The sequence below is a fragment of the Opisthorchis viverrini genome (genome assembly GCF_000715545.1).
Source record: "Opisthorchis viverrini unplaced genomic scaffold opera_v5_317, whole genome shotgun sequence".
Lineage (NCBI taxonomy): Eukaryota > Metazoa > Platyhelminthes > Trematoda > Opisthorchiida > Opisthorchiidae > Opisthorchis > Opisthorchis viverrini.
In genome coordinates this window covers 236,957-244,762 of record NW_008751972.1, presented here as the reverse complement: position 1 = coordinate 244,762, position 7,806 = coordinate 236,957, and positions in this window count along the sequence as shown.

Below are 7,806 nucleotides of genomic sequence, written 5' to 3'. Positions count from 1 at the left end.
CTGACCGGAAGGTCTGTGGTTCGAACCCGACCTCTGTCTCTCCAATTCCCCTGTCTAGGCTGGGCCACCTGGCAGTATCCCAGCCTTCGTGCTTCCTCCGTGCGGCATGGCATCTAGGCACCGGAAGGGTGCTACGGCTGAACGATTTTTTTACTCGCAGTCAAGGTAGTAGCCATTCCTGTTGTGCCAAGGCTTCTAGCGTCACTGATTTGTCGATGTCTTACGTTGGCACGCGAACCCTGATACGTGGAAACCAAGTGGGATTTCGACCGATGTTAGAGCAACGCCACATGTACCTGACTTCAAGGGTGTGTTCGATTCTGTCGATCGTTCAGTGCTGTCAACTACATTTGCTCAACAGGATATGCCCCAGAAGTTTGTGACTATAACACGATCCCTGTATTCACACACCTCTGGGCAGGCGAGAGTGATAATGAGCTCTCTAAAAGCGTCCCCACAGAGAGTGGTGTCCGACAAGGATGTCCACTCTCTCCATTCTTGTTCAACTTCATCCTGGATGGAATAATAAGGCAAACACTGGATGATCTTCAAAACCCTGGTGTTCACATTGTTGCTGGTAATAGCCTTGACGATCAGGAGTAAGCGAATGAGGTTGCCCTCATTCTTGAAGACCACAGAGAAGTACAAGCCCTGCTGAATAGACTGACCACTATCATACCATCTTTCGCCTTGGGCATTGCACCTTCAAAGTGCAAAGTCGTGCTTGAGAACGTGTATTCTCCGAACATATCGCTTACAATTCGAGGAGAATCGCTGGAGATTATGGAAAATCTTACATACCTCGGTAGTTGTATTAGGTCTGACTGAAATGTGTCTGATGGAGCCAGTGCAAGAATCTTAAAGGCTCAAATCATATTTGCCAATCTGCGTCACTTGTGGGGTCAAAAAGGCAAATCACTGGGTCATAAGGGTCGCGTGTACCGGGTTACAGCAATGGCTGTGTTGTATGGGTGCGAGACGTGGCCTCTGCAGACAGATGACGCGAGGCATCAGGTTTTTGGCCACCGATGCTTCGGAAGCGCTGATGGTTTTGGATGGCATCAGTGTGTTAGGAACGAATTGATTAGAAAACGGGTTTTTAGTTATGCGGCAGGTACGTCAAACGCTGAAACCATCCATCACCATCAGCTGCGGTGGCTGCTACGCACACAGAAGCACCGTCTACCGAGACGAGTGTTGTTCTCCGTGTCTTCTCCAGAATGGCGCAAACCGCGAGGTGTACAACGCATGACTGGGCAGAAGGGCGTGAAAGAGACCACGAAGAATTTGGGTGTTGTTAATGTTGTACTCCTTCCAGGATGGGGTGCTTGTGACCCCAACTGTGCCTGGCTAGATACGTTGATAGAAATGGCGGTCAATCGACGTTAAATTTTTTTAAAATCTTTCAGCGGTAACACCCATCAGGTGCCTAGCTGCCATGTCACCCGTGGGAAGCACGAAGGCTGGGATACTGTCAAGCTACCCAAGCCTAGACAGGGGAAGTCGAGGGGCAGAGGTCGGGCTCGAACCGCCAACCTTCCAATCAGTAAATTCGCGCTCTAGCCACTTGAACCATCTCGCCCCTCCAATCGATGTTAGTGGCGTTCGTGTTGTTAGTTTCTTTCCAGGTTATCTGATTGAGCGCTTGGCGGTGTATACATCTCATAACTCTTAACATAGGTGAGGACTAGGTCCCCTCCTTCACCCACTCTTTTTTCTCTCCTTTTCACCGTAGGGATTTAAACATACTTAGATCTAGAAGCTTATGGTTGTACGGCAGTGAAGCCTCAGGGTTAACACTGATGTTGTTGTCTTTGATGATGATGATGATCCTCAGTCAGCGCTTATCCGATCTGTTTGCATGCATTTTGGAAAATGATACTGTCCCAGATAACTCGAGGGAGTCATTGATAGTGCCGTTTTCACAAAAGGGGCTCGTAGTGAGTGTGGTGATCACAGGGTATCTGCTTGACCTCGGTTGTGACGAAACTGCTGGCGTCACTTGTACTACGTCGCCTTGTGGTGGATCGCGAAACACTGCATCAGGATCAGCAAACGGGAGTCCGGCTTGGTAGGGGTCGCGTTGACCAAATTTCCACACTCCATCAGGTGGTAGAACAACAACAGACGTAGTAGTCCTGAATTTCCAAGGCGCATTGGAATCTCTTAACCGCTGTGTTCTCCTTGACACGCTTGTCCTTTAAGAGGTGCCCGAAAAGTTGGCGAACATAATTAGTTCTTGCTGTTCTCAGAATTTCCTACGTGTGAGAGTAAGCTCTTCAGAAGCTGACACACACAGTGATGTTCGTGAGGGCTGCTCACTCTCTCCGTTGCTAGTTAATTACATGATCAACGAAATATTGAGACGAAAACCCGAGGGTCTTTAAAGCCGTGGTGTTTTTGGATGAATGACCAAAGTCCTTCCGTCCTCAAGCATGCACTATTCACCCAAAAAGTATAAGATCATTGTCCTGGACAAGCAGTCCCGGAACACGCCACTTAAAATCCAGGGAGAGGTGCTCGAAGTTGTAGTACGTTCGACATATCTTGGAAATCGTATTAGTTCTCATTGTAGTGTGGCAGATGAGGTCAATGCACAAATTGCCAGGGCTTGGGTCAAGTTCGCTGATTTGGGACATCTATAACATCGGAGCGGTATGTCACTGAATCTCAAAAGACGCGTGTACCAGGCTACAATATGGACTGTTTAGTTGTACGGCTGTGAGACGGCGTGTTCAAGCTGCGGAACCGAGGCATCTTCAGGTATTCGACAACAGTTGTCTCAGGAACATGACTCTTGTAGGTTGGTGTCGGCGAATCCTTAAAAAGTCATTCAGAAAGCGAGTTTTCGGTTATGCGTCGGGGACTTCCATTAAAGCGTTTATCCGGCACTAGAAGCTGCGTTGGTCTGGCCGTGAACTGCTTACTCAGAACCATCGTTTACCTAAGATATAGATGTTTGCCGTTCCCATTTCAGTGGCGGAGGCAGACAGGTTGCCAAACCTCGACCTAAAAAAATCGTTCAGTTGTAGTACCTTTTCGGTGCCTAGGTGCAATGCAGTCAAAAGGATGCACGAGGGCTGGGATACTGCCAGTTTGCTCAAGCCTAAACAGAGGAAATCAAGAGGCAGTGGTCAGATTCGAACCACGAACCTTCCGATCAGTAAATTCGCACTCTATCACTGAGCCATCTCGATCTGGCAGAGAGGCATAAAGGATATTACGAAGCGTTCGGGCGCTATCGCCCTCCAGAATGGGAACTGCGTGATCCTCATTCGTCTGGTTGGTGACTATGCAAGACGTGACTGCCAATCGATGTCAATGACGACAGGACCGTGTCTTTGCTAGAGACCTGGTGACAGACCCTCCTGGCCGTAATCATTACGCTTTTCATTACGCTTTTCATATCTACGCCAAACGCGCTCTCTTACTTGGGCCATTGGCAAGTTCATGTACTCGGAAATCAAGCGAACCTATCAGAAACGGCTCCCCGAACACCTGATGGGCGGTTCGACCTCAGATATGAACGGTCACTGGATGCATATATCCAAAGCGCTACAGGTGGTGCAGGTTCACGAAAGCTTCTCTGACATTCGCAATACGGACGGAAATATCATCTTTTGCGAGACTGCTGTGACGATACAACTGTTGAGATGGACTGATTTGTCTACTATCTCAATTGGCTCATCCGCAAACACGAAATCTCGGTTTGAACCCATGCAGCCTTGTCTCTCTTGGCTGTGGAATTATTAGGAACCGAAGTAGCACTCTGATATCCAGCGAAGTAGAACGTTTGGATTGCTGGGCTCAGTAGTCTTCTCCAGAATGGCGCAAACCGCGAGGTGTACAACGCATGACTGGGCAGAAGGGCGTGAAAGAGACCACGAAGAATTTGGGTGTTGTTAATGTTGTACTCCTTCCAGGATGGGGTGCTTGTGACCCCAACTGTGCCTGGCTAGATACGTTGATAGAAATGGCGGTCAATCGACGTTAAATTTTTTTAAAATCTTTCAGCGGTAACACCCATCAGGTGCCTAGCTGCCATGTCACCCGTGGGAAGCACGAAGGCTGGGATACTGTCAAGCTACCCAAGCCTAGACAGGGGAAGTCGAGGGGCAGAGGTCGGGCTCGAACCGCCAACCTTCCAATCAGTAAATTCGCGCTCTAGCCACTTGAACCATCTCGCCCCTCCAATCGATGTTAGTGGCGTTCGTGTTGTTAGTTTCTTTCCAGGTTATCTGATTGAGCGCTTGGCGGTGTATACACCTCATAACTCTTAACATAGGTGAGGACTAGGTCCCCTCCTTCACCCACTCTTTTTTCTCTCCTTTTCACCGTAGGGATTTAAACATACTTAGATCTAGAAGCTTATGGTTGTACGGCAGTGAAGCCTCAGGGTTAACACTGATGTTGTTGTCTTTGATGATGATGATGATCCTCAGTCAGCGCTTATCCGATCTGTTTGCATGCATTTTGGAAAATGATACTGTCCCAGATAACTCGAGGGAGTCATTGATAGTGCCGTTTTCACAAAAGGGGCTCGTAGTGAGTGTGGTGATCACAGGGTATCTGCTTGACCTCGGTTGTGACGAAACTGCTGGCGTCACTTGTACTACGTCGCCTTGTGGTGGATCGCGAAACACTGCATCAGGATCAGCAAACGGGTGTCCGGCTTGGTAGGGGTCGCGTTGACCAAATTTCCACACTCCATCAGGTGGTAGAACAACAACAGACGTAGTAGTCCTGAATTTCCAAGGCGCATTGGAATCTCTTAACCGCTGTGTTCTCCTTGACACGCTTGTCCTTTAAGAGATGCCCGAAAAGTTGGCGAACATAATTAGTTCTTGCTGTTCTCAGAATTTCCTACGTGTGAGAGTATACGGAGAGCTCTTCAGAAGCTGTGTTCTCAGAATTTCCTACGTGTGAGAGTAAGCTCTTCAGAAGCTGACACACACAGTGATGTTCGTGAGGGCTGCTCACTCTCTCCGTTGCTAGTTAATTACATGATCAACGAAATATTGAGACGAAAACCCGAGGGTCTTTAAAGCCGTGGTGTTTTTGGATGAATGACCAAAGTCCTTCCGTCCTCAAGCATGCACTATTCACCCAAAAAGTATAAGATCATTGTCCTGGACAAGCAGTCCCGGAACACGCCACTTAAAATCCAGGGAGAGGTGCTCGAAGTTGTAGTACGTTCGACATATCTTGGAAATCGTATTAGTTCTCATTGTAGTGTGGCAGATGAGGTCAATGCACAAATTGCCAGGGCTTGGGTCAAGTTCGCTGATTTGGGACATCTATAACATCGGAGCGGTATGTCACTGAATCTCAAAAGACGCGTGTACCAGGCTACAATATGGACTGTTTAGTTGTACGGCTGTGAGACGGCGTGTTCAAGCTGCGGAACCGAGGCATCTTCAGGTATTCGACAACAGTTGTCTCAGGAACATGACTCTTGTAGGTTGGTGTCGGCGAATCCTTAAAAAGTCATTCAGAAAGCGAGTTTTCTGTTATGCGTCGGGGACTTCCATTAAAGCGTTTATCCGGCACTAGAAGCTGCGTTGGTCTGGCCGTGAACTGCGTACTCAGAACCATCGTTTACCTAAGATATAGATGTTTGCCGTTCCCATTTCAGTGGCGGAGGCAGACAGGTTGCCAAACCTCGACCTAAAAAAATCGTTCAGTTGTAGTACCTTTTCGGTGCCTAGGTGCAATGCAGTCAAAAGGATGCACGAGGGCTGGGATACTGCCAGTTTGCTCAAGCCTAAACAGAGGAAATCAAGAGGCAGTGGTCAGATTCGAACCACGAACCTTCCGATCAGTAAATTCGCACTCTATCACTGAGCCATCTCGATCTGGCAGAGGGGCATAAAGGATATTACGAAGCGTTCGGGCGCTATCGCCCTCCAGAATGGGAACTGCGTGATCCTCATTCGTCTGGTTGGTGACTATGCAAGACGTGACTGCCAATCGATGTCAATGACGACAGGACCGTGTCTTTGCTAGAGACCTGGTGACAGACCCTCCTGGCCGTAATCATTACGCTTTTCATTACGCTTTTCATATCTACGCCAAACGCGCTCTCTTACTTGGGCCATTGGCAAGTTCATGTACTCGGAAATCAAGCGAACCTATCAGAAACGGCTCCCCGAACACCTGATGGGCGGTTCGACCTCAGATATGAACGGTCACTGGATGCATATATCCAAAGCGCTACAGGTGGTGCAGGTTCACGAAAGCTTCTCTGACATTCGCAATACGGACGGAAATATCATCTTTTGCGAGACTGCTGTGACGATACAACTGTTGAGATGGACTGATTTGTCTACTATCTCAATTGGCTCATCCGCAAACACGAAATCTCGGTTCGAACTCATGCAGCCTTGTCTCTCTTGGCTGTGGAATTATTAGGAACCGAAGTAGCACTCTGATATCCAGCGAAGTAGAACGTTTGGATTGCTGGGCTCAGTACTTCGAACAGCAATTCAGTTGGTCGCCTGCTACCTCCAATGCGAAATCCTGTCATTCAACAGAAATGTGGACTGCGAATATAGAGCCGCCTCCAAACTCAAGCATCCAGTTGCATACCTCTGCTCAAGCGTCATCGTGGTTCTGTTCCTAACGGCCTCCCATCTCTTCTCTTCCTGGAAGACAGTGAATTCCTCAGCCAATGGCTGTTTAGTATATTTGCTGATAGCTGGGGCGAGACGGCTGAGTGGTTAGAGCGCGAATTTACTGACCGGAAGGTGCGCGGTTCGAACCCGACACCTGCATCTCGAATTCAGCCGTCTGGCTTGGGTAACCTGGCAGTATCCCAGCCCTCGTGCTTCCTTCTGGTGGCATGACAGTTAGGCACCGAAAATGTGCTACAGCTGAACGACTTTTTTTTCTATCCGGATTTAGTTACCATCTCAGGCAACTGGGATGAGCCGGTCATAATCCCAATTTTCTTAAAGGGCACTCACGATGTATATAATGACCACAGGAGCGTCAGTTTCACTCTCGCTGACAGGGCTTCTGGCGTCACTGCTTGCTCATCGGATTGTAGTGGCACGCGAATGCTGAACTTGTGAGAATCATCGGGATTTCGACCGGGTAGGGGCTGCGTCTTCCAGACCTTCACTCAGTCATGTGGTGCTGATGTTCTCTACCAAGACGAGTGTCGCCTTCAGAATAGCGAGGTGGCTAACGTAGGACTTGGTAGAAGGGTTTTAAAAGAACTACAAAGAGTTTGAATGTTTTTGGTGTGGTCAGCCTTCCAGGCTGGGGTCTCCGTTAATTCCTTTGTGCATGACTGGAGAAACTACAAGAAATGGCGGCTGATTTACATCAGTGGTGTTCGTGCTACCAGCTTCTTTCCTGATTGTCCGAAGGAGAACTTGGGGTCATAGGCAACTCAGAATACTTGCAATAAGTTAATCCCGGGTCCCCTCCTCTTCTTCACTCTAAGGCTTAAAATCACGAGGTTGCTGAAAACTCCTCGACAGCCTTCGACCGGTTTCGTTTTTCTTGGGGCTCCTCAGGTAGGCACAGTCCCCGAGTTTCCGTCAACCTTATGTTCTGCTTGAACCCAAATTGGACTGATTTTGACAAACACATTCATTTCCATATTAATTTGGTACATCAGATTGATGTTTTTTTAAAAACATCATAAACGAGAGATTTAGCTGGGTTCCAGGTGAGCCTCTTCCCAAAAACAAATTGGTATGCAAATGAGTGTTTTGCTGATGTGGTCTTTGCTTACGAACTTATGTATAAAATTTTTGACGCTAGCTCTCTGAACGGCAGCATTTCCCTCTGCTCATT